Source organism: Acomys russatus, chromosome 23 (assembly GCF_903995435.1).
Source record: "Acomys russatus chromosome 23, mAcoRus1.1, whole genome shotgun sequence".
Lineage (NCBI taxonomy): Eukaryota > Metazoa > Chordata > Mammalia > Rodentia > Muridae > Acomys > Acomys russatus.
In genome coordinates this window covers 12266740-12294615 of record NC_067159.1, presented here as the reverse complement: position 1 = coordinate 12294615, position 27876 = coordinate 12266740, and the positions used below count along the sequence as shown (strand labels likewise).

Genomic DNA, 27876 nt, shown 5'->3' with positions numbered 1-27876 from the left:
TCAGATTACTAATACATGTGAGCGATAGTCTACTTCCAATAAAACAGGGAGTTAAACGCATTAACCCTAAACACCTAGTACCTTAAACTGAAAAATTCTTAAAGATCACATAAATCTGTATTCCCTCACATAGTGCCCACTAGATATGTGGAGCGCTTTAAGATTTTTTTAATTTTTTCATTTTAATCACAAATTTTCATTTCCAGGCTTGTGCTAGCCAAGTTTTAAGCATTCAGTCATCACAGGCTCTGTTGCATTGTGGGCCACACAGACACCAGATATTTCCCCATCACAGCAGGCATCACTGAGCAGCAAAACGGCTTAGATTGCCAGCTCTTGAGCTGATGACATGAATTCCAATCCAGCTTTCCCACTCACTAGCTCGGTAACTTTTAGCAGCCGCCTAAATTCACCAGTTTTGGTTTCTCCCTCTAGATAGGGCTTCAAATAATAGCTAATGATCATTAGACTATTGTAGGGATTAAATAACACAGTGCGTGTAAAATGGATCAAAGGTAGCAATTCTTTATAATGGCCAATTTTAAAGAAATTGCTTTATTCTAATTCTGAGTGTGTTCAGGAATTTCCTGCTCTAAATTACTCCTCATTATGCATTTCAGAAACTCCTCGTGAAGACCTTCAGTGCCTAAGCCCAAGCACGTCTGCGAACAGTTTTAGCATCTGTAACTGGTAATCTTCCCGCTCCTTCTGTCACCTGTACCTACAATCACCTTTGACAGAGACTTCCTGAGGAAACCAAGGATCCTGAATGCGTTTTTCTCATTAATTCCATTTTTATGATGAGCATAATTGCCAAAAACTATCAAAATTAAGCGCAGCAAAGGAGGCTCATTTTGCTGTGCAATTCATTTTGAGTAAGAGGGGAAGTAGGAGAAATGCATCTGTCTGTCTGGACTGAGGCAGCCTAGTACTTATGAAAAAAAAAAAAACCCTCAGCTCCAGGGCAGGAATGTGAGCAAAGGTCAGCAGCCCTCAGAGGGCGTCTCTAAAGAGTGCCCGTCGCATGGAGGGGGTCTCAAAGCTCCTGGCTCAGGAGTGGGCCTATTCAGAGCCTTGTACACTAGTTTTCGGGTGAAATCACCTTTGGTAGCCTCTCTAAAACACAGCAGTTAGTGTGTTTTAGTTAGTCTCAGTTAGTGAAAAACTGAGAATGCTCACCAAATGCTTGGTTTTTACTATAGGAAATAAAATTAGCTACATAGAAAATTGTAATTACATATTAACTATAACTAGCAATGACCGGTTTTCCTGGATACTTGAAAAATGTTAAAAAATTTTATGTGTCATGTTGGCACTAGGAAAACTGAAAGAAGAGAGGGTACATATTACCAATCAGTTCGGTTTATGCACTCTGCAGTGCATACATAGCTCAAAACAGCATGTTATGCATGATATGAATACAGTTTTATTAATTTAAAAAATAAGCCAAAAACTGCTTCAAGATTTTTAACAAGAGCAAAGGAACGGAGGATGCTTCAGGATAGTTCCTAAGGGTAAAATGAAGCAAGTAACCTGGAGACCAGGGAAGCAAAGCTACTGACCCCAAATTCTGCAGTTTAACCCTAACCTCCTGCTGAGACACTGGGAAAGAAAAAGAACTAAATCTGAAGACGCCAAAACTGCATGCTTCTAAGTGAAAAAATCTAGTTTTGGTAAAACATCTGTAATAATCTGAGACGTATTCAGACCCTTGGTTAAAGTAGAGTTTGAGACGCACACAATTGTAGGCTGTGCCAATGCTACAGAACCCCAGAGAAGTCTCCTCCTTGGGCTGTGTTCTATGTTGTGGATTCAGCCCCTCTTAGCAAAAACAAACAAACAAACAAATCCAACACGGCAATAATGTACTATTAGTGCTACTTATTATGTGCATCTTAATAGCAATTGATTTTATCCTTTGGAGATAAATAGTATAATTATAGATTTACAAAATACACTTTTTGACTTTCATCTTGCATCACTCAGAACAGCTACAATCTTTCCCACCCAAGTGCCTTCTCCTCATTTCAGAGGGGAAACTGAACAAGATTAAAAAAAAAATAAAAAAATAAAAATAAAGCACACAACTTGACTTGTCATGAAAGCATCTCCCACCAGAGGGAGCCAGACGATAGTCTATTACCGTAGTTCTACTGATCCCATTAAGCACACTTTGAAAATTTAGCTGAAGCAACAACCCCTGTGATTTAATGAAGGATATTTATTGCTATTCAATACCAGAAGATAACACGGATATAAATTCATGGGACGTGGATGGTAGAAAGACTGCGTGGGGATCTTACAAGGAGCACCTGTGAGACCCCTCACTTTTTATGTCTGTCCTGTTACATATCGTTCTAATATTAAGTTTGGCCAAAACAAATGAAGGGTGTTTGGTCAATGTGGTGTTTTTAGAACATTGTCTATTCAGAGCTTACAGTGTTTACAGGTCAAGAACAAACAAGTACACAAATCAATGCCAGATCCTCAAATCCCCTACACGGATTCCTTGGCCTGTCCATCTGAAGCATACAAAAATATTTATAAAAGACAGCATACTGAAAGACACTCAAAAAGCCTATGTTCCGCTGAATATGTTGATTTTTAAGTGGTTACTTCAACGTGATAGACATAGACATCAATTCCAAGAAAAGAGGGTGAGGTGGCAAGAATGTTGCAATAACGAGCTATACTGACTCCACGTCCTGAACTTCCTGTCTGTACCCACATCCTCTATCCCATGGGTAAGAAAATGCGTTTGTAAAGAAGTCCAAGGTTATATTTGAGGCAACGTAAATCAGGCCTATTGTATGAGGAAGGTAGGAGAAGTAGCAAGGAGTCACGTACCAGAAGCAACAGGATCATTGAGAACATTTGGGAAAGGAGAGAACAGGGTGAATTGCACTGGAGAACGAATACAGCAGAGTGAACAGAGGGGGCAGGAAGTCATGGGAAGCAGTTTCCAGAAGTCACGCAGTGGCCTCAGTGGTCCTCAGGGCACCCTGAGATAGCCACAGTGGTACCATAAGAAGTGAGATGTAAGACATCCGTAGGAGCTGTGGCTGAACGTAGTGATGTCCTCGGGAGCTGGGAGCCGAGGTTGAGCACTGCGATGTCCTTCGGAGATGGGGCTGCCATAGTGAAGGCTCAGGAGGAAAGAGAAGTCTGAGTGAAACAGGAGAGTGTCCACTGAGATGTACACCTGCAAAGCCTACTTCAAAGTCCCTAGTGGCTTTGTTCAGGTAAAGCCAGAGTTCCATAAGGTGGCTGGCTCCTCCAAGGCACCTTCTCTCTCTGATGCACTTCCACCCAAATCTCGGTCTCATAGACCATGGCTATAATTCTGCCCTGGCACCTATCATTTTATTTAAAAATTTCAAAATCAGATTTCAATATTTTTTTAAAAGAACTCAAGTTTTTTCCAAGTTAAACTATTAATATATGAAAGCTGTCACCCTCCACCTCTCTGAGCTCTATCCAGAGGGGACCACAGCCAAGAATCTGCTGTGACTCATTCACGTTCTCTTTATGTTTTCCTTTTCTTTCTCCTCCTCCTCCTCCTCCTCCTCCTTCTTCTTCCTCTCCCTCTTCTTCTCCTTCTTCTCCTTCTCTTTATCCTTCTTCCCCCTCCCTTCCTCTTGTAACAACAAAAACAGCTATCATCATCATCATCATCATCATCATCATCATCATCAGAGTTCCTAGCCTGGAATAATGGCTCATGCCTGTAATCCTAACATTTCAGAAGCTGGGGCAGGGGAATTATTACAACTTCAAGAGTAACCTGTGCCACATATGAGATCTAAGGAAGTGTAGATTACAGAATGTGATCCTGTCTCAAAGTAGAGAGATGTATTGTAAAGCTATTTTTAAAATATTTCTAAGATTTTTCTAAAAACATTCTGTGCTGTGCTTTGTCGACAGCAATCAATCACAGCCATGCCATCACACATAATGTACTTTATCCACCTTAATGCTTTGTGACACCCCAGTATATGTAAATAATATAATGATTTTGCCATTTTCCCATCAGCAAGTGGTTACAACACTCTGCTACAGTGCCAGCACTCACCATCCCTATCAAATGTGTGCTCAGTAATATGCAGGTTCTGCTGTAGGAAGGATAGAAATATGGGATGGCTGCCTATGAGAGAAGAAAGGAGGAGTATCCTTTAGGCTGCTTACATGAACTTAGACACTCTTGCAGGCATGAGAGAATGCAGCAAAGCATTCCAGTGATAGTCTGCTCTCCAGCAATAGAAAATACCTTCAGGGCAGGTGACCCAAACTACTTCCTCCTTGTTTGATTCTCAAGTGAAAGAGTAATGTTTGCCTTGCAAAAATCACTGTGAAGATCCTAGACCACATAGGTCGCTGGAATGTGTAAAGGGCTAGCCTGGCACCCGTGGGGAAACCTCACTGTAGAGGAATTTTAATCCCGCAACATGGCTGCTCTGGAAAGGGATCACATCCTAAGACCTTCTAGGTCTATGTGATCTGGTGGGAATGCAGACACACTCTGGATTACAGTATGATCTGGCTGGAATGCAGGCATGCCCTGAGAACACACATTTAATCCCAAACAATGAGGGTGAGGTTAATTTATAGAATGAAACACCCATGTTTGGAAGTGACATCTAATTGAGGGGCAGACAAAGTAAAAGATTTGACATAATGAGTCAAAGATGGGATATGCCTAACTCTTACCAAAATGGAACAGGAGAGCCTACTGAAGAACAGTGTGGAGAGAGGGAGAGAGGGAGAGAGAGAGAGAGAGAGCGCTTCTGTTTTTACTGAGAGTTATTACTAGGACAGTTTTACAGAGGCAGGTTGCAGAGAGAACAATCTAGACACAGGTGGAGACAGAATGAGCCAGAGAATGAGAATGAGGGAGAGATTAAAACATATTGCTAGAATGAGTTTGAGGCCAGGCAGAGCAATCCAGTCAGATGCCAAGAGAAGTCTGTTTGAATCAGTCAGCTTAGAGAAGAGTTTGGACCAGAACAGCTGAGCTGAACCAGCCAGTGAGAGTTCAGAGAGAGCTAGAAAGGCTTGGGAATGGCTCTCATCTCATCCCCTCATCTGAGGAAATAAAAACAACATTTACAACTCAGAGTGAAAATTAATGTTATGTATAGGATAGAGTCACCCAGCTCTCTTCAACCCTAGAGTCAGTAAATAGCCTATGATGTCCCTGTATCTTTTCCATTTGACAATGACTTTTCATTGGTGAAAACTGTCTCACCACTCAGTTTGTCAGTTTAAAAGCTATTGCATAAAGCAAAATGCAACACTGAATACAGACAAAGTTCCCCCCCCCCTTTTTTTTTAACTATTATCTTCAAGAGACTCATGACTAGATCCCACTCTTTGCTTATGTGGCACATTAGTGTCGCTAATGTAACTTACAACTGAAGAAAGGAAGAAAGCCATCCATGCAAGAGATACTAAAGCTCCTGGGATGGCCTTGGGTTAAGGAAGCCATGGTCACAGAGAATAGCCGAAGGAAACTATCAGGCCCAACATGCAATATCAGGAAAAAACAAAACAAAACAAAACATCTATTTGTGAACTGAACATAGCTTCCTGGTTTTTCTCAAGTTTTCTCTCTTAACTTACTCCCTGCCCCAATAGCTGTGTTGAATAACGGTTTCTGGGCCAGTGATTTTTACGGTGAGGTGGGCTGTACAGGGGCAAACAGGGATTTCAGCCTTGAGCCTTGAGTGTAAGACCAGTTCAGTGGGTTGGGAGGGCTGTACAGCATCACAGCACCACAGCACAAGTGAGCAGCTGTGGCATGAGACCCAGGTGTGGCATCAAGGCTCCCACGGGCTCAGAGCAAATGCCCTATGGAGTAGAGGAAAACACAAGGTCTAAAGGAGGTAACTGGGACTAGGGGTTTCGGGGTGTTGGTCTGGGAGATTAATACAAAAGCACTGGCACTGAAGGAGAGGTCAGCTGTGAGACTCAAAGACAATCAAGGGAACTAGAATATTACCCTTCACTTGAGATTCTTGACAACGAGGCCCAATGCTAAACCCTGCCAGATGGCAGGTTGCAGATTAGCAGTATATTTCACCTTCAGTCTCCCAGGAAATCAAAAGAGCTCATTACATTAATTTTCTCTGCAATTCCAATTTCACACAGTAAATTACCCCATTAGGCTATGCGGCAGCTCAGCGTCACTTCCAGCCACATGTTTTCAGAGATTTCCTTGAGCACTGGCTGTTCCTTTGTCACTTTTTCCTGCAGGATGCTGTCAGAAAAAAACGCCCCCGGCACCATCTCCATGGGCCAAGCAAAGAAATACAGCCAGAAGAGACAGAGAACATCCTTTATGACCAAGATTATAAGCCATGGAAAATGACTTTCCATTGTTCTCAAGAACAGTGTATCCCCTAAATAGACCAGTTGCAGCATGTACTGACCTCAGTGATGGTAACAAATGCAAGAATTCTTTTTTTTTTTTTCTTTTTTTTTTAATCACCTTATTAAAATTATCAAGAGTGACTACCATCATTAGAAATGCTGAGCTTGCTATATAAGCAGAAGGGGGCAATACTTTTTGAGTTCAAATACAACCTGCACCTCCCACTGACTGGGTTAATATGGAACACTGACTTGGTTCCCTTTCATATGTGAAATTTCAGGAAAAACATTGCCCATGACTCAGTCTGTTGTGAAGGTGAGATGAGGCAATCTGGGTATGTGTCTCGGGAGACACCGCCTTGATGCTATGGTCCTTGCTCCTTGCTTTGTCAGCCTTGGCCCTCTAACTCCAAAGACACCAAAAGAGAACATCTTTCCCTTAGACCCTACTTCCTCTCTCAGTGACTCTACCCTAAATGCCACTTTTCTCCCTCCCATGGATGGACAATCAAAAGATTTTTCTAGAACCCTGCCCTATATCTAAGCCTTGTCAATCTGTTCACTGAACCCATCTCAGATCCAACCCCTTTGTCTCTCCCTGTGTCTCTGCCTTGCTATAGCCTCTCCACCCCCACCCCCCCCCCCACCTCCCATCTCGTTTCTTCTGCTAGAATAACTGCCAGTTTGGCTCTGTCCTCTAGTTCATCTCTCATTAAACCCACCCTCTACCTGGCTACCATGAAGGCTGAACGACATTTCTAAATAGTCATTGTGATGCCCTAACCCCGACCTGAATGCTCATACCTGTGCCTCTCACTTAAAGAGCTGCAACTTCCGAGCAGCACACCAGGGTCCCTACGCCCTCTGTCCCTCCAGCCCACTCCCTCACTCCTCTGACATTTGCTGTACTAGGCCAGACCCAACCACATTGCCTACGGTGATCCAGGCAGGTTCCAGAATCCTACCTTTAGAACAGTGCTTCTCAACATGCCTACTGCTGCAGTCCTTTAAGACAGCTCCTCATGGTGTGGTGACCACCCCCCAACCATCAAATTATTTTCATTGCTACTTCAGTAAGCCCACAAAGACTCCATACCATGAACTCACACTCCACATTTACTCTTCCCTTTGTTTAATACCAGAGGAGGGCTACAGAGATCTGAGAATGTGGTGGCCAGCCCTGTGAGGAGGAGGAAACTACCCCTCCACTCAGGACATGGTCACTGCCTACTTCCCCCCTTTATACATGTCACTTGAACACTCAGCCACTCCAGCAGGCATCTAACTGGATCTTCCTGGAAACCAGTGTGACCCACCATCTTTTTCCTTTTGCCACTTAGTGTCAGCCTTGGCTCGGGGCCATACCTACTCATATAAGCTTTTACTGTGAACTTTACATATTACAAAAAATTGTCTTGGATTGTGACTTATGCAAAAAGATGAAGGTTAGCTTTTCCTCTTGTTCAGCTTCACTTTGAGATCCCTTCTCTCATTCCACATCTTTGATTTTCCCCTTTTAAGTAACTGCCACTGGATTGCATACAGAGATATTTTTGAAACAGCATGACAGTACCTGTCGCTTTAACACTTCCACCTGTGTCCTTTAAATCCTCAGGGAGATGTTTTCTTGTGATCCCCAGAAGGCTTCTTTTTTTCTGAATCTCAGAGATTTTCCACTGAGTGGGGAACACTTTTTAGTCACTAGCTTCTCTGAGTATAAGTGATTAATCCAGGATAATCTGAATTTCCCTTAGGGTCTGAGCATTTACCAAGAACTGGATCAGAGAAGATAATCCTCTCAGAGGATGTAGAAAAGTAGCTCATTGCTTAGGCTGCAGCCCTAAAAGGAGGGAGCACATCACCCACCTGCCCTAAACGGGGGAGAACTGGCCACTTTTTCCTCTGACATAATTTTCATTTCATAGTCTGGTTCATCTCAACCTTGGATGTGATGTTTTAACTGGAAGAACCTGTAGAGTTTACTTAGATAAAAAAATAAAAATAAAAAAAAAAGGAAGTAATTCCTCCTGTTTTCCAAAGCTGCCTCTGAGAAGCTTCTCCAAGGCTTTAAAGATAGAATGGACCTGGACACTGGACACACCCAGCACTCCTTAGCTCAGTCAGGTAGGTTCAGCTCCGTTTCCCACAGAAAGTTTAAGGAATGGAACAAAACCTCTGCATGGGAAATCACTTGTATACAGATGTAGCCACTAAGATAACTTATGTCTAAACTATTAGGTTGGCCACACCCTTGAAATGCTTGCTTTGATGGTGCTCAAATTACCCACAGTGCTATATGCAAACTTTTATATATTGTAAGTAAGCAAATTCCATGGACAGACAAGCAGGGTGGACCTAGTTGGTACTAAAGCTACTGTGTACTGACTTCAACTCCATAGTCTACACCGTGCTATTATATTACTTCTTTTTATTTGTGTTATTGCCTGTTTTATTTTTTAACACTTTTTTTCTATGTGTATGTGTGGGCACACACACGCCAATGTACACATGTGGAGGGCAGTGGACAACCTGTGGGTTCTCTTTCCATCACGTGGTTTCAGAGGGCTGAACTCAGGTCATAAGGCTTGGTGGCAGGTGCCTTTACCCACTCAGCAATCTCACTGACTGCCCTCTTTTCTTTTGATTTTCCCACGTCTCACAAACCTCCAGAAACAAGTACTCTGGGAAGCATAGGGCATTTGAGAGCATTCCTTATGAAGATGATCTTTTAGAATTTCTCCCACAGGCAATGGCATCAATTTGAATTAAAAGGCAGAAGCACCCTAGAGTAGCAGGCCAGACTCACATATTATTTCCAATTATCAACATCTGCGTAAGTCGTGAGTCTCTCAGTATCATGGAAAAGAAAATTTGGACAGCTATAACAGCCCCCAGGTGATGCACATGGCACAGATCCTGATGCCCTGGTGATCTGGCAAGAGGGACTTGCTGAGTTGGATATTTAAAAGTAGAGACTGGGGAGAGTTATAGTAAAAAAATCATATTGACTAATAAGGGAAGAACTGAAAGATACTCCAAGCCCCATCAAACCCCTTTCCCCTTCATCCTCAGAGGACTCCTAACTCACATTCCACAAAATTATACTTCTCGTTGCTGAATAATACAGAACAAAAGCTCCATAACTGGGTAATTGATTATTAGAATCAAAGCAAAGCTAACAGAAGAATCTAATGGCACTTTTCTAGCACCTGCCCCGCCCCCACACACACACAAGTCCTTGGCATAAAACAGAGTATCAAAGTGGCTTATACAAAATAGCTTTGCCAGCATGACTGCCTCAAAATATCACACAATCGGCAGAGCTCTGGATCCTGGTTGCAGCCTGGTTGCCTTGTTATGACACAGTGGTTGGATTTTTCTGGGCCTCAGACCCTCATCTCCAACAGTTAGTGGCTTCAGATAACGGAACTTATGTAATCAGTTCTGTGTCCGCCCAATGAAATACCTGAAGCTGGATCCTTGTAAAAGGTATAAAACAGAGGTACAAATGTGGGCCCCTGTAGCCCAGCCCCTGGGAGGCTAAGGCAGAAGGAACCTGTGAGTTCAAGGAATAAAAGAGAGGAAGTGGAAGGAGATAAAGGAGGACAGGTATTACAGAACAGTCTGGGATGCTGAAGTCCAGGATCAGGCAACCTGGACTGTTCAGTCTCTTGTGAGGGCTGCCTTGGCTATAACACCTGGCAGTGAATGGCCAACAAAACAGCAGTGAATAGAAGAGGACAAGGCATGGGCTAGCCCCACTTCATAATGAGCTACTCACCAGATAACTCACTCCATAAGACCACACTAAGCCTCCCATAGGAGCACCCTCCTTGACCTAACTACCGAATGTTAGCTCCGCCTCCTAAAGGTTCTACCACCTTGGCATCACCATGCCAAAGAACAAGCCTCTAGCAAATGAGCCTCTGGCGAGGAGTCCTATGAACACTGACAGGTTTCTAACCTCAACTCTACCCAGCAAAGCGGCCACAGCTCCAGGTCTCACCAGTGAATGGACAGGGCACAGTCTCACCAGTTGTGATTTTTAAGGAATCTGTTCTTTTAGAAGCAAGACATGGCCTGGACCTGATGTGCTCGGGTATTCATATGTATCTATATTCCATCCATTGATACATGTGATTACAGATTCTTACACGACGATGGAAAAGTTCGAGGTTTGGTTTTGGTTTGTTTTGTTCCTACTAAAGTGTATGAATACGAAACCATCTCAGTACTCAATGGCCACCAACTTTCTGAGCTCTAATTGGTTTTTTTAAATGTATAATTGTTTGGGACCAACAGAAGGATTAACTATCTGTGATGGAGCACCTTATATTACAGGTACTTATAAAATATTTTAATAAAAAGGCGCAGGGACACATGCCTATAAACATGATGCACAAGAAGCTGAGAGAAAAGTGTCACTACAAGCTCAAAGCCACCCTCTAACTATATATAATGAGAGCCTACTACCTCTTAAAACAATGAAAATCTTCTAAAAATAAAGTTAAATGTAATTAGTTATTTCTACTCATTGATGATCCTCTTTAATTTTTACCTTCATTCTCAGGCAATGACAATGGTGTCATAGAGACAAACACAATTTTTCCAAAGTTCTATTTTTTTTTTTAACATCTCAGATACCAAAGTTGCTATATGAAAACCCTCTAATAACTCTCTGGAACTTTATTTCAGCACAACTCACTGGAAAGCCTCCTTCAAGCAGAGGGTTAGCTGGACTGGGTTCCCCTGTGCACGCTGGAGCCCATTGAATTCCTAACTCATGGCGCTTCCTGGATTCTTGCCGTCGGTTCACAGTCTTATAGAAGTTTGCGAAGAACATAATGATACATGACACTCCTGTGAAGCCAGAGTCATGAGTCAGTTTATACTTTAAGACTTATTTTTATTTTTATTTTATGGGTGTACCTATATGTGCATATGCCATGCACACATGGGTGTACACTGAGGTGGGACGAGGGCATCACATTCCCTCCAGCTGAAGTCACAGACAGTTGAGAACTGTCCAGTGTGGGTTCTGGGAACAAAACTCGGATCTTCTGGAAGAGCGGCGAGCACTCTTAACAGCTGAATCATCTCTCTAGCATTTACTCTAGGCCCCTCCTTCTAAGAAGTGTTCAAGAAAGTCTTTGGCTTTCCTGCAGCTTGCAGAAGAGGAAACCAACACAGAAGAAGGAAGAACATGCTCAGAGCTGACAATGCTGCAAGCTCCATCTCCCTGACTTCCCTCCTGATCCCCAGCACAGGGCTGCCTGAACATCCAATAAACAGGATATCCAAACAGCACATGCAGTAACATGTTAACTGTCCAGTGAGCCACACCTCTATGCGATTTCAGTTCTGTCTCCATCTCTTGACGTCCTGTTTGGTGGTTGCTTTAGTTCTGTGACAGGATCCCACCACGCCCAGCTCGACATTTATCTTACTAGATTGTTGGGTAACTACTAACAAGTGCATAAAAATTTGTAGCCAGCAAGATATTTTAATGAGAAATGCAAAAATGTTTCTGCATTCTTACAACCAAGTACATACTTTTTTGTTGTTGTCATTTAAATGAAATTTTACCAGAATCCAAGTACTGAGAGATGATAGAAACAGAGAGTCAGGCAAAGTGACAATGGAGAGGCAGAGGTCCAGAATACCTTGTGCAGAAACAGCCTCCCCATTTCCTGAGAAGAACAGAGCACCCTGAAAAGGCTCCCTTTGCTCCATTATGGAAGTTCTGAATGTCTCTCAATGTTGCCTTATTTCATATTGTCTATGATCAGCCCATTACCATGTGTTAGAAAACCAATCGACTGAGATTCAATTTTCCCAATTCAAATTCTGTCTGCTTATTCACCTTTTCTGGGTTCGATGGCCACTCCTTTATGAAAAAGAGAAGAAAAGAAAAAAGAGAGAAAAACCAAACATATCTGGTTCTGAAATAGAGAAAGATTAAAACTGAAGTATCAGAAAAAAAAAAGTCCTCCAACATTCCTCAGTTAATTTTTCCATACTCAAAGGTCTTAGAATGATAACTGAACTAGATGTAAAATTAAGTCACAAAAAAGATCGGGGGTGGTTGCCTGGCACCACCTGGCAAGGAAAGAGTTGCTAACCATCCTCCATAGGTTTTATTGTTTTGTTGTTTTCTTTTTGAGACAGGATCCTACTGTGTAGCTCTGGGGGTCCTGGAACTTTCTATGTCGATGAGGCTGGCTTCAAACTCACAGAGATCTTCCTGTCTCTGCCTCTGGAGTACTGAGATTAATGGCATGTGTTACCGTGCCATTATTTCAAACAGCCCTGACATAACCACAAACATAATGATGTGTGGTGCATTTTAACCTGCAGTGCTCATCATCCCACAAGGAACAAATTTAAAACTCCCTGAAATCAACTCTTGGTGTCTAGGTGTCAACATGATCAATTCAAATCAACCCATAAGGGAGGGAGGGAAGAATGGGAGGATACAAGGGATGGGATAACCATTGAGATGTAACAAGAATAAATTAATAAAAAAAATAGAATGCCAAAAAAAAAAAAAAAAAAAAAAAAAGAAAAATGAAAAAAAAAAAGAATGCCAACATTTTCTTTTGGTCCTTTTTCAAACGTTTTGTTTCAAATATGTAGACATTTAGAAGGGGAGAGGTAGAAGCTAGTGTTCCTGTGTGATTACTGATAAAGGAAAATCTGAAGTGCTATCCACATAGCCAGCCCCTCCAGAAAAATGAGCCAGGAGGAAGAGAAGCCAATGTGCACAGCGGTGTATGTCATGCATTAACAGCATAAAGGGTATCTCCCAGACTTGCATACCAGGCACAATAGCCCTACCCTCCAGTGCTCCACACATTCCAACTCCCACAGTCTGGCTGAACTCTGCAATCACTAGCAATCCACGAATGTCTTTGGCCACTTGACTTGACTTTGTGAGGCTCTGGCTGTCCCGGAACTCACTCTGTAGACCAGGCTGGCCTCAAACTCACAGAGATCTGCCTCTGCTTCTTAAAGTGCTGGAACTGAAGACATGTGCCACTATGTCCAACTCAGACATTTCTCATGAGATGGTTCGTTAATAACAGTAGAAGAGGCTTGCTTGGTTTCTGCGTGTTTTCCTTTTCCTTCTTTTCTGCTGAATGGAACATTGTACTCAGTTACAAGAAGGAACAGAAAGTCAGCAAATGTCATCACTCCCTCTAAAGTCACACTCCTCAGAAAGTTACGAATGCAAACCAAGAATTGGGATTTAATTCACAGAAATACAATGCTCAGATCTCCATAACAAATTTGGCTATCTTAAGAAGAGACTTGATACCCTATGAGAATATATAGGGGGACGTAATCCCCCTCAAGAACAGTCATAGGGGAGGGGAATAATGGGAAAATGGGGGGGGGAGGAATGGGAGGATACAAGGGATGGGATAAACATTGAGATGTAACAAGAATAAATTAATAAAAAAAAATTTTGGCTATCTTAACAGTCCTGACAAATAACCAGTGAGTCAGAACCCAGATTTTTTTAAGGAGGATGTTTCCAATATGTATATTTAATAATATCTTGAAATAGAGATATTTTAGAATGTCTTGGAAGGCTTACCTGGCAAACAATTTTTTAAAACTTTCAATACTAAAGCTTTCTATCTGTAACTGAAATACGAAACATGTGCTAAGTGATATTATTCCTTTGAACTGCCAGCGTCCAAGGAGAGCTGAGGAACTCAGGAAGTACGAAGATGAATGATGTAGCATGCTAGGCCCCAGATTGTTTTAAAAAAAAAAAAAAAAGTCCATAAAATACTAAAATTCAAAGCAGATACGCACATCCCTTTTCAACTTGCATTTAAAACTCAATGCATTGTTTTCCAGAATAACATTTTTAATTGGGATTCTAGCAACAAAACCGCAAAGAAAAAAGCAATTTATAGTAGTAAAACTACTAAGCTAGAAAGTAGCCCATTGTTTTACATTGTAGGTCATGTGTTTTGGTCTCCTTTCTCTAACCTCACAGAGTGAAAGCAATTCATTATTGGCACTCTCATTAAAGCCAGCTGCCCTGATAAATCACTTTCAATTGAGAACTCTGTGATACAGGCCCAACCCAGGGTAGTCTGGATCTGCTTCAATCTGAGATGTTGCCTTGCTCCAGCTTCTGTGACATTTAGTTTGAATTTCTGACTTGAAAGGATCAAGAACCACCTGGAATATGGATTTATGGGCATGCTATATAGTAGCCAGCAATGGCCGTAAACTCATGGCAATCCTCCTGCCTCTGGCTCTCTTGGGCACAGGATTACAGGTGGGTACAAGCGTGCCTGTCCTGCCAGAACCTGTTAAACCTTTTCTCTTCCACACACAGCTACTTGCCCTAGCATATTCAGCACGTGATGAAGCACCATTGATTTATTCTGATGTAGCTCTACATCAGGGCACACCAGGCCTCAGAGTCAAAGGCCAGACAAAGTAAACCCCTTTTCGGGTACTCTGGCTTAACAACAAAAGTAGACAGTGGCATGCTTTAAATGTCTGGAGCACACCTTCTTCTTTTCCATATTAAGATGGTTTTTAGATCTAGAGGATTTGCAGTGTAAGAGTTATTATTATCATGCTTTTTCTTTTTCTTCATATAATCCCCCATTGCCCTGGTACTGGACAATGAACTTTTCTCTCAGTTTGTCGTAGTTGTAAACAATGAAAAGAATAATAATACTTTCATAACTAAATATTTACACATATAATCTATTTCCTGAGAATAAATTCTTAGAATTTAAGCTTCTAGTCCAAAAGATACCTACATATTTAAAAGTTCCTGATAAAGACTATTAAACTTTAAGGGTTTGTTGGCATTGGTGGCTTGGAGGGGGGTAGGTATGTCTCTCTCTCTCTCTCTCTCTCTCTCTCTCTCTCTCTCTCTCTCTCTCTGTGTGTGTGTGTGTGTGTGTGTGTGTGTGTGCACGTGTGCATGTGTTTATATGTGTGTATGTGTGTTTATATGTGGGTGAGAGTGTATGTGTATGTTTATATGTGTGTGTATGTGTGTACATGTGTGTGTGAGTATGTGTTTTTGGATGTGTATGTGAGAATGTATTGTGTGTTTATGTGTGTGTGTGTTTGTGAGTATGTATGTGTGTATGTGTGTGCAAGTGTATGTATGAATGTATGTATAAGTGTGTATGCATGTGAGAATGTGTGTTTATGTCTGTGTGTGCATGCATTTTAACTTTCCTATAAATAATGTTTCCTTAAGGTGCTCATGTGGTTGAGTGAAACCTGCTCTAAAAACAAAAAGATTATTTTCCTATCATATTGCTCCTTCTCTCATCCTTGAGAAGCATGCAGAGATGGTCTTGTGAAACTTCTTATTACATATTTCTTACATTATCCTTGGTACATGAGAAAGCAGCCAAAGCCTTACAGATGCCTTCTTTGAACTTTACTTCTTGAAGTTCCTCCTTTGTCCTGCTAAGTTCAGGAGTCATCACTATTCAGCCTGGCTTCCCAGGGAACAAACAACACAAAAGAAATAAAGTATTTAATACGGTTGATGAAGAAGAGCATATTTCCAGGGAGAAATGAAGGGTGAAGTGTCACAGGCAACTTCTTAATCCCTGTATATTGTTTGATCACTACTAAAAATAGGCAAGCTTAGATGCAGGCAGAGTCGATGGCCAAATTCTGTCAAGACAGGGTAAGCAAGTCCTCAATAATTCCTGCCTCACAAATATGTCTGTCAGATATATTGGGCTAGAAGGCAGAAGATGATGCTCCAAAATTAGAGAGAGTGTTGGGTGACTGGTCAAGCAGTAAACTGTCTCAGTAATTTTTTCATTTTGGAAGCTGCTAACCTCCACTTTCAGTTCACACAGATATTTAAGTTTTATGCCTTCTTAAGTGTCTGATGGGGTTGAAGACCAGATAGTTTAGTATTACAATTAAACTTAATCGGTTAGGGTTATGATGTTTTTAGATCAAGATAGATATTTTAAGTTAATAGAGATGATATATGATAGATATTGATCTTCATTCAGAAATGTAGGCCCAACAAAATAGGAAAGATGCTTACTTCAAGTTTGCCAATTACAAATAGCCAAATCACTATGAATGTAATATTTATACAAGTCCTGCTTGTCTTGTGGTTCTTCCTGCTGTATGTAGTTCATTTTATTCATGTGTAACCATATAAATGTATATGTTAAAAAAGAAACATTAAAAAAGGGAAAAAAGTCACTTGGCCCTATTGTCATAATTGCAATAGATTTTTATAGATGAATCCCTTTAAATACTATCCTTCTGCTGTGCAAAATGTCCCCTAGGCTCACATTGTTTGACTACTTGTTCCCTGGGCAGTGACTGTGTTTTGGGAGGATGTGGAACCTAACTAGAGAGACTGGGATGCTAGGGGATTGGGCTTTGAAGGTGAGAGCTCAGTCAGCTTCCTGTGCAAGCTTCTCTCTGCTTCTTATCAGATAGCAAGAGGCGAGAAAGTTGTCCAGGGAACTGGGATCAATCTTTGAACTTTACATAATCATGCTCATCTATGACCAAAGAAATTATGATAGACACTAAGTTGGGAAGAACCAAGAGCATTTTCATTACTATTAGTATTTCATGAAAATTGATTAATTATTACATAGTCTCATGTTAATGTGGTCTTAATCACTGTATTTCCATGATAGAACTAAAATGGTTTCCTATTATCTAGACTTTCCATTATTATTCTAGGGGTGAATCCCCTCAGTGCTTCGGTTGAGCCATCTTATTTTTCTGTTCAAACACAATCTCTGAGTAGGTGATCATATCCCAAGCCAGATTCCAAACACGTTATTTCTATTCATCCAGGACGTCCTGAGATCAATCCTCAGAGAGCAGGAAGGAGACAGCAGGAAATGGGTCAAAGACATCAGCAGGCAGATGGCCGGTCAGAAGAAAGAAAGGGCAGGAAAGGAAAGGCAGCCTCGGAAACCACCAAGACTGTAAAGTAAACATGGACCTAAAGGGAAACATATGACGTGAGAGAGCTATCAGAAACCAGTAAGTAGATGGGAAAATGTCATTGTCAAATGGGAGTGACAAGTGGACAGTTCTACTTTGGAAAGTGCTTTTCCTCATGGAGGACCTGAGTTAACACTTTAACCCTTGAGATACTGAAGGTCACATACAGAAGACATAAAAGATGGCAATGCTTTGTTGCTTTATTCTAAAGATTATTAGAATGTGAGCAGATCTCTTAAACAGGCCCCTGGGCTGAGTGATGCCCCCACAGACAATCAGCCTGACACCCAACTACATGGGTGACATGCCATCTGCACAAGTGACAGCTGTTGACACTGTCCTCAAAATAGGATGATATTTTGAGGGAGCCTCACAGGTACTAGCAAAGTAGACTATCTGGGCAGGTATCAACTCTCACAGAAAAGGAAAGTGATACTTAGCAAAATAGGATGGATATAATCAGATTGGTAAGAAAAATATTCAAATATATCCTTGGTTTATACCAAAATAATTCTTGATTAAATATTTCTCAAATTTGTATAAGATTATGAACATCTTAGATGGGGAAAAGTTATAGTGGACCATTTCAGGAGACCAGGATTCATGAACGAACAGAATTGCTACACAGAAACATAATCAAAAGCAAATACATTGCTTGAAAAAGAAAATGTTATCATCTAAATAACAGTTGCAAATCAATATGAAAGTTATTAACAATCACAGAGAAACACGGAAAGGCACACACTCAGGAGAAGAGGACAAGAGGCAGCAAACACACTACAAACCTTTTCACTTCTCAGGGAGACTTCCAGCAAGAATAATTCAGGGCTCAGAAAGTATGAACTGAGGGTTTTAAGGCTGTTTACGTTGCAATAGGTAAACATTAATTCATGCCTTTTGTTTTTTGTTTTGTTTTGTTTTGTTTTGTTCAGTCATGGTTGTATTTCAAAAGCACAAAGTTGAACAAAAATTCAATTTCCTAATAAAATTCTGTTTTGAAAAATGTTAAAATAATATAATTAACAGAAGCTAAGACAGAGGGGCAACTCTATGGGGTTAGCTTTTAGGAAATTACCTGAAACAAAGCTTACAGTTCCACCAAGGAGCTGGTAAAGGTGATAGTCTCATCCATAGATCACAGAGATAGTACCTATGCACAATGAGAAATGGTCTCACTAGGGGATAGCTCTGAAAAACATATATAAAGTAGTGTGGTGGTTTGAATGAAAAGTTTCCCATGGAAACTCCTGTATTTGAAGGCTTGAGCCACAGATAGTGCATATTTCAGAAGGTAGAGGAAATGTGTCACCAGGGACAGTCTTTAAAAGTTGTGTGGTCTTCCCTTACTTCCTGTTCTTATCCTCTGCTTCCTGTGTGTGGATGACAATGTGATTAGCTGGCTTCCTGTTCCCTCCACTATGGCTTTCCCTTGACTGTTGTCAAGCATCCCCCACCATGATTGATTTTACCTCTCCAGAACTATAAGGCAAAACAAACCCTTTCTTAAGTTGCTTTTGCCAGGGTATTTTATCACAGCAATAAACAAGTAACTAACGCAGAGAGGAAGTCTCATAACAGGCAAGAAAAAAGAACAGTAACTCTTACGTATGTGGTAGATGTGTCCCTTTGTGATTGCCCAGGAAGTTCTGGCTACAGTATTTTTCCTTATTATTTGTTTTTGCTTATTCGTTTAATTTATTTTGACAGAGGCCAATGGCACAGTGTGCATCTAAAGGTCAGAGGACAACTCATGGGAGTTTGTTTGCTCCTTCTGCCATGTGCGTCCCCAGTATCAAACCAAAATCACCAGGCTTAGTAGCAAGTTTCCTTACTTGCTGAGCTATCTCATAAGCTCATTGCTGTTATTTCTTAGTCTGATTTCCAGAGAGTAGAAAGTTAAGTAATAACACAATACCATACACAAAGAGTTTGGAGGTCACATACACACACAACCACACACACACACACACACACACACACACACACACACACACACACACACACACGGCTATTTAAGATATCCAACAGTATTAATTCCATATGGAGAGCAGTGTACGTAAAACTCACATGCCAAAGCAAATGATTGGTCTTGCACTACTAAATCAAATTCCTTTATTACTATATGATTTAGAAACAACCCTGGGCTGGGAGGCGGCTCCATTGGTGAAGTGTTGGCCGCAGAAGTCTGAGGACTCGAGTTCAGATCTCCCTGTACTCTTGTAAAAACAGCAGTGTGTGCTTATCGGACAGAGAATGACACTGGACATCAACCTCTGGCCTCCACACAGTCTCCACATGCATTCTCTCTCTGTATCTGTCTCTTCTGCCTCGCTGTCCCCACGTGCGCCTCTCTCTCTCTCTCTCTCTCTCTCTCTCTCTCTCTCTCTCTCTCTCTCTCTCTCTCTCTCTCTTTCTCTCTCTCAATAATACTGAATAGAAACCAACACCTAGGTTTATTTCTCATTCAGTTAATCATCAAGCAAAAAGTCTATTTGGAATCTAATATTAATAGGACAAGGGCTGTGCATATGGTTCAGTAATTGGTCTTTACACAAGCTAGGCAAGTACACTAAGTACAGTCCTCAGCACAGGGATATGGGTGAGGAATGTGCATATGCAAGGAGCAACCTCTTAAATAATAGGGAGAGGGACAGAAAAAAATAAAGGAATTTAAAACACTTGATGAATTAAAATTTAGAAAAGACTACCACTGAATTCTAAACCCAAGTATATGTCATAATGCATAAAGCTTGGCTAGATAGTCCAATGCCTGTCATTTGCTTGTATGGTGTGTGTCATTATCAACTCCCTCTGCACAAAGCATGCCTATTTTAGGAGGGGGAGCCCACCTTTCAGTCTAATATAGAGCTGCCCATCACTCACACCACAGACTTCATCTCAGCCTAGGCTTACACACATGCTCTATGTTGTGACACCTAGTTACCCCAGTCCCAGACTTATACCTGGAAGCTCATGAAATGAGAAAATGTGCATTTGCACTCTCACATCAATAGTTAGCAACATCTAAAGTCAGGGTTTCAAGACAGTGACTGAGGTCCAGGACAGCCACTTAGTCTCAAAGACCATGTGCCCAGAAGCTCATATGACCAGACTAGCTCCATGAACCACTACAGGCACCTTTCCTGTCTTCTGGGCACTGAGGCCCTAGCAGTGATTCAAGCAGTGACTCTGATGTTCTCCCCTGACGTCCTTTCCACCTATTTACCTCAGCCAGTAATGTTTCTTTGGCTTACAGCTACAAATCCAGATTCCTCAAAATATGGATAAGAACAACTTGGGAACCCTCAGCAAAATGAAGATGGGAAATTTGTAAAAGAATTCAAACACTATCTACCACAGGATACTATATCTGGTTAGCCCATTAGACACCTGGAAACAATATCTCCAGATGCCAGGTCTTGTCAGTAGCCCCCTTAGGCATGTATGTCCTTGCTTAACATAGAAGTAGCCTGTTATGATAACAAAAAGAACACATGTCTTAGAATCTGGTGAGTTTGTACTTTAAGATTCACTTCAACATTTCATACTTGAGTGATTTGGGACAGTTACTTAGCTCATCTGAGCCCATTTCTCACATGTAATTTAGAGATACTCAACCCAATCCTAGAGGATCATTGAGTCAAGTGAGATCTTATGTGTGAAAAAAAAAATCTTCAACTACTGTCAAAAATGCTTATTTTGGCCCTCAAGTGAATACACACTGCTTTCTTAATAGATAACATTGATAAACACACTCCATTTGTTGCCTTATATAATCTCAGACTGGTCCAGTCCTGGTCCTCTCAGACCGTGATTCTGCCAACCTCCTGGCACTGTCAGGTGAGCCACTAATCAGCATCACTCAGGCACCAAATGGGCCTGCCTGTAGGTCCTTTCTTGTATCTGGGCTTAATGCTTTTCTTTTAGCTCATTCTCTTTTTCCTGCTGTGAGTCATAAGAACCTTAGCCTGACAGTACAAGTTCTTACAGTAATGTATCACCATTGTAGACAATTTGTAAAGTTTAAAGAAACCTTTATAGCTAGAAGCAATCTAAGGGAGTGTCTATTCAAATAGCCGATGCTCCAAATGGGCAAAATGAAGTGGAAAGGTGCAAAGACACTGCCCATCACCTGTGTCATCATTTCATATGCCAACTAGCTGTCCTTCAGTATCTACAGATGCCGGCTGGCATCACTCAGGCCACAGTTCTGGCTCTAGCCTGGGCCTCATGACTCTAGTACAGTGCCTATGTGTCCAGAGACTGAAGTGCCAACAGAATTCCAGTCTCCAAAGCAATGTGCCTCCTATGACAGGCATCAGGTCTTAAAACATGCAAGCGCATCCAGGAGGTGCTAAGGGACCCTTCCAAAAAAAGGTTTGAGTCCCTCCTTCCAAGGAAGCTTAGTACTAGGTGGGGAATAGATAGTATGTGCCTGGCAAACAATGGGGCTCAAAGAATGAAAGAGTCATGGGAAGACCTAAAAGAACTCTAGTAAAACCCCAACCATGGTAGCAGAAAGTCCTGAAGCCTTGCAGGGATGCTAACATGTGCACTGGTCATAAAAGGGCCCTGAAGAGTTTCACAGATGGAGAGGACCATTCCAAAGAACAAAGGCAGATGCATACCTAGAGTCATGGTGTAGGTTGGTATACCGCACGCTTGGGGACAGAGGGTGGTTGTCAGCCATAGCAAGGCCCATGTGGCCAAAAGGAAGAAAAGAGAAGACATGACACTGAATAAGCAGATTACAGGAGGATGAGGAAAGTCTTCCAGGCTGTGTTAAGAAGGGTAAGCTTTTCACTCTGTAGCATGGGAAGTCATCAAAAGTGCAAGGACAAATGAAAACAACTGAGATTAGAAATTACGGAGAGGAAGGAAGACAGGAGGAATGAAAGAGGCTGGTTAAATGACCTCTGCAATGGCAAGAAAGCAGAAGAGGAAGGCCAGCCAAGGGCAGGTGGAAGGACAAGGAAGGAGAGAGCTTCCAGAATGGCCATCAGACCTTCAGAGGGCACAAGTAATCAGACATGACCAACACGACCGTATCTCTAAGAGCTAGGAGCATAGATATGTCTGTAGCTGTTCCAAGTAGAAAGAGAACAACAAAATAAAGAATTTTTTTAAGTCTGTTAAGAAATGTCTCCTAGTAGAGACACTCAGAAGTACATCTTGTGAACAAGCCTTAGCAGACCAGTGTCCCTTGGCCTATATGGATACCCATTCACACAGGTGATAAACTCAGAAAAGCCACCAGGGGGCATGGTCTCAGTCATAGCAACTGTTCAGTTCTAGCTCCTTCCTGGGACAAGCCTGAGGTTGAGAAGCAGGACACCAACCTCCTCTGCATCATGTGACAGAAGCCAGTCTGAACAACGACAGTCTTCCAGATTTACGAACAAACCTCAAGGCTGCCAGCCCACTCAGTCAGGGCGCCTCTGGCATACACCTGCATACTCTCTGGCCAATTTCCCGCCTCCTTCAGTCCAGTGAAAATGCACCCAGAGTGTTCTAACAGGAAATGCCAATCATGCTTTCAGCAGTGACTACCTGTGAGCCACAAAGATCCACATGTTGAAACAAAGGAAAAGTGGAGAGGAAAGGAAAGGCAGATAGGTGAATAAACCATAATTTTTATATGGTAGGATTATCTGGAATGGATCAAGCATGTACTCAAACGATATGTATCTGGGGCTTAAGCACAAAAGCAACAAAAAATAAAATTATTAGATTGTGTCATTGATTCTAATATGTAAATATGTGTGTGTAATATTAGTATAAATACACATACATTTAAACACATTTTTGCATATATACACAAGTAGCGAAATACGCAATATCACAGGGGTGAAAGCCAAGAAGACTCTCCTGAAAGCAAGTGTCTAATTAGCTAGTGTCTCAGTCCTCCTCCTAACTGACACTTTCTAATGGCAAAAGCTTTAAAAGGAAGGTTACAGGCTATGGAAATAGCTCAATAGGTAAAGTACTTGCTGCCCGAGCATAAGGGTCCGAGTTCAATCCCCTGCGTCCAAGTAAAATCCTGACATCAGGGCTGCAGACATGGCTCAGCAGTTAAGAACACTGGCTGCTCTTCCAGAGGACTCACGCTTGCTTTTTAGCACTCACATGGTGACTCACAAGCATCTGTAACTCCAGTCCTAGGGGATCCAAAGGAATTTTCTAGCCTCTTTGGGCACTGCATATGCATGGTGCCGAGACATATATAAGGCATAATACTCATACAAATAAAACTAAAAATAAAGGAAAAGAAGCATTTTAAAACCATATATACGGAGATAGATATTCATGTAATCCCAAAACTGTACAGGCAAAGATAGTGGGCAGCATGATATAGGAGGTTCACCTCTGGATTCCATGTGCGTGCACACACACACACACACACACACACACACACACACACACACACACACGGCAGACTTTGCCAGTCTCTCCTCAAGCATATGACTTCTCGGATATGTTGGATCTTTGTACTAAAAATGCATAGCATATAAAGTTTTGTTTCATTAAATTTTATGACAGTAGAATTGTTTTTGTTTTTTATTGGTGGTGGTGTTTTTTGTGGTGGTGGTGGTGATGGTGGTGGTTGTTGTTGTTGTTGTTTGAGATATTTTTAATTTATTCAGATTACATCTCAATTGTTACCCCTTCACTTGTATCCTCCCGTTCCTCCCTCCGTCCCTCCCTCCCTCCCTCCCTCCCTCCCTCTTTCACCCTATTTCCCTCCCCTAGGTCTGTGACAGAAGGGGACATCCTCTACCCCTATATGGTCACAGCCTATCAGGTCTCATCTTGGTAGCCTGCTTATCCTTTCCCTGAGTGTCACCAGGCCTCCCCACCAAGGGGAAGTGGTCAAATATGGGGCCTCAAAGTTCATGTCAGAGTCAGTCCCCGCTCTCCACACAGCTGTGGAGAATGTCCTGTCCATTGGCAAGATCCGAGTAGGGGTTCAATGCTTACTACACATAGTAAAATTGTTTTTTTTTTAACACACATTTATTACTGTATGGGCTTTTTTGTTTGTTTTCTTAATTATTAGTGACCTCTGCTTTAACTCAGGTATCACAAGACACAAAACTGACCTCTCTCATATTGCCTCCAGCTGAAATAGCAGGCAGATTCCCTCAATGAACTAATTGTTTTGTTTTCAATCATTTAGCTTTCAATTTCTTGGCAACAGGAAATATTTCTCTTCTTTTTTATACAGACTCAAGATATTTAAATTTTTGTTTGTTTAATATATATTCTATACATTTAAGAGAGAGAGAGACTGGAACAAAAGAATGGATCATGGGCAAGAAAGTCACATGACAGTAAAAGGAAGTGTCAATTACATATAACACATTAGTTCTTATGAAAAGAAGAGACATCTGAGTGTGGTGGTGCATGATTTAATCCCATCACTAGGAAGGCAAAGGCAGGAGGATCTCTGTGAGTTGGGAGCCAGACTGGTCTACATAGTGAATTCCAGGTCACTCAGAGCTACATGGTAAGACCTTGTCTAAAGCAAATGTTCTGAAACCAATATGACAAAATGTTGGCTGTTTCCTAAATCTTGTTGATAAAAATATAAATATCTCAAATTGGCATTTCTTGGAATAGTAGAACTGTATCACTTTCAATTTAAGTGGAAAAATGAGGGTGGGGAATTTTTCGTGTGTTTTGCATAGTCTTTGAACTAAATATACTGTCCAAGGACTTTCTGTAAACTGCTTTCTCAACGTGGAAGTTTGATGTCTGCTGGGTTAAATCTACAGTGGCAGGTACAGCAACAATTGTCTTTTCCTCTTTTCAAGTCTAAGGTGCCAGGCAAAAGCAACTCGCTCCTCTTGTCACATCCCCCAATGTTTTCTTGCAATCCTTTGTATCTAATACATTTTGAATAAGTGATGGTCAGCATCATTTTTCACTTATAATAATGAGAAAGCTTTTTTAGTACCTGTGTAATAAGAAAACATGATTTCCTAGTGCCTCAGATGACTTAAAAGGCTGTGAGCAAACAGTGTCATTCCACTGTCCCCTGCAAGGCACATGTGGGAAAGCATCATTCAGGAGGCTGGAGAAACATGGAGTCAGGAAGCAAGTTGCTCCCTGCTTCAAATTTCCTATAATGATTATTTCTCTTCTTAAACCATCAGAAGGCAAAGTTCTGAAGACAAGTAGAGTACCCTTGGACACACAAGCAGAGATACAATTGGTGTAGCACATACATTCAGTGACATGGAAACATCCAGTCATCAGCAGGAAGGGAGGTGGACATTATGACGCAATGAGAAATAACACACCACCTCTTCCTCATGATGCAAATGTAGAAAAACGATCATAAATCCACAAAACTGTTTCAGACAGTGTTTATTTCTATGAAAGAACTCTTCTTGTTGCTGAGCTATGGAAGAAGACACCCATCTTGAGGAAAAGGAGTTCTCTCTAAAGAGGAGTCACAGAGAAGAGGCCATGGAAGGGGGTGTCCAGAAAAGGGGATCAACAAGTGAAATTGGGGGAACAATTCTAAGTTCCTTCTAGGAGATGCAGATAACACCACATCCACAGCAGAGGGAGGCAGAGGGGATAGATTGTGTATCAGACCCTAAGAAAGCCTGCATCTGGTGGCTACACAGCCTGGGAGGCAATTTGGCATGACTAGCTTGGCTGCCCTACAGAAGAAGCAGAATGAAGGAAGGTGAGAACCAGAGTGAGGAAACAGGTAAGAGGCTGCCATAATAGCGTAGGCAAAGAATGATGTTGGGGTGGACAAAATGGTTGGTGAATAGATACACTGCATCCAGGATGAACATTTTTAAACACTTATTATGAACCAGGCACTATTCTAGATGTTGCAAAGCGGTGGGGCCAATGGGCTTCTTTGATCTTATAAATGCCTTCAAATAGTCAGAAAAAATGTTGGATAAGATGATAAATAAGACAATAAATGAAGGGTATGCAATAGGGTGATCACAGATGCATAGGAAGTCATGAGAGCCCTCACCCGGTTTTGAACATTAAGTTTTACTGTAGTGAAGCCATACCCATACTCTTGCATTCTGGGACTGCTTTCCTACTAAACTGTTGGTTTGCCAAGTTGCAACAGAGACTTTGTGACTTAAAAGGCCTATGTGTTTCTGAATCCACATTTCACACACACACACACACACACACACACACACACACACACACACACACACAAAGTTTACTGGCCCTTGACTAAGATAACCTGCCAAAAGGCAAAGCTACTACCCTACACCCTACAGATAGACCATCCTAAGAAGGATGCAGAATAAGCAGGACCACATCATTATCAACAGTGAGTCGTTCTTTCATTCCTTTATACCTTCACTGTACAGTTTGCTTCAACAATGAAAGCTAGAAGCAGGAAGTAAATAAATTTAGAAAAAAAAAAAAACCATGAGAATTAATACAATTGCCCTTTACCAAAGATGATGGTGGATTTCACCTGCTGCACCTCAGTATGTGTTTGTGGCTTGCTGTTGGGAACTGAAGCCAAAGCCTTGTGTGTGTGTTAACCATACATTCTGCCACTGAGCTACAACCACAGATCTTATTCAGGAGCGATCTAGTTTCCTTCTCTGTTGATAAAACACCCGCCAAAACCAACATGGAAACAAAAGGGTTTACTTGGCTTCCAGCTCATCATTATGGAATCCAGGGCAGGAGCTCAAGCAGGAATTGAAGCAGAGGCCATAGAAGGCTGCAGCTGACTGGCTTATTTCTCATGGCCTGCACTGCCTGCTTTCTCTTGCCACCCAGGACTGCCTGGCGTAGGCATGAAACTACCCACAAGGAGCTGGACCTTCTTCATCAATCATCAATCAACAAAACGCCCCACAGTCGTTCCTATGGGCCAATCTAATGGAGTCTACTGAGGTCCCCTCTTCCCAACTGACTCGTGTCCATCTGACAAAAACTCACCAGCACAGAAGTGCTGTACTGTGAAAAATGCCAGAGATCATCCTCCCCGCCCATCCTCCATAAGAGGTTAAAGAGGAAGGAAAAGTGACACAGACCTATGATAAGAGAGAATTCTGACACTCTCACATTCTCATATGATGAAATAAAACCACACTCCCAGAGAAAACGCTGTGTCTGTCTACTGCTCTTCTCACAAACACTGTCCTTCCTGACATCAATGCCTTTGCAGGAATAAAATTCTCAGTCCCTTCCAGCGAATTAAAGCAGCCTCTCACAGACACCCAGCAAAGACTCAGCTGTCTCTCAAAGCTCAGCTCTTTCACTGTGTCCATCTCTCCCTACTCATCCCAGCCAAAGTATAGCCTCCCTTCTTTGACTCACTGCACCTCTGCTAACACTGGCAACCATGTAAGTCCGTGTCGGTATACACACAAGGTCACAACAGGCGGTAGAAAGCAATCACTTCCTGTTATCCTCTGACTTCCCGGTCCGCAGTAATGGAGAACAGAGGCCGATGCACTCTTAGTGAGATCATAGCATCAGTCATCACAAAGTCCCTGGTAGGAAAAG

General features: G+C 41.8%; 1 protein-coding gene across 1 annotated transcript in view; it reads right to left on the bottom strand.

Annotated features, from left to right (window-relative positions):
• Vav3 (vav guanine nucleotide exchange factor 3) overlaps nt 1–27876 on the bottom strand; it is a 327028-nt gene that overhangs the window by 187147 nt on the left and 112005 nt on the right. The window lies entirely within an intron of this gene.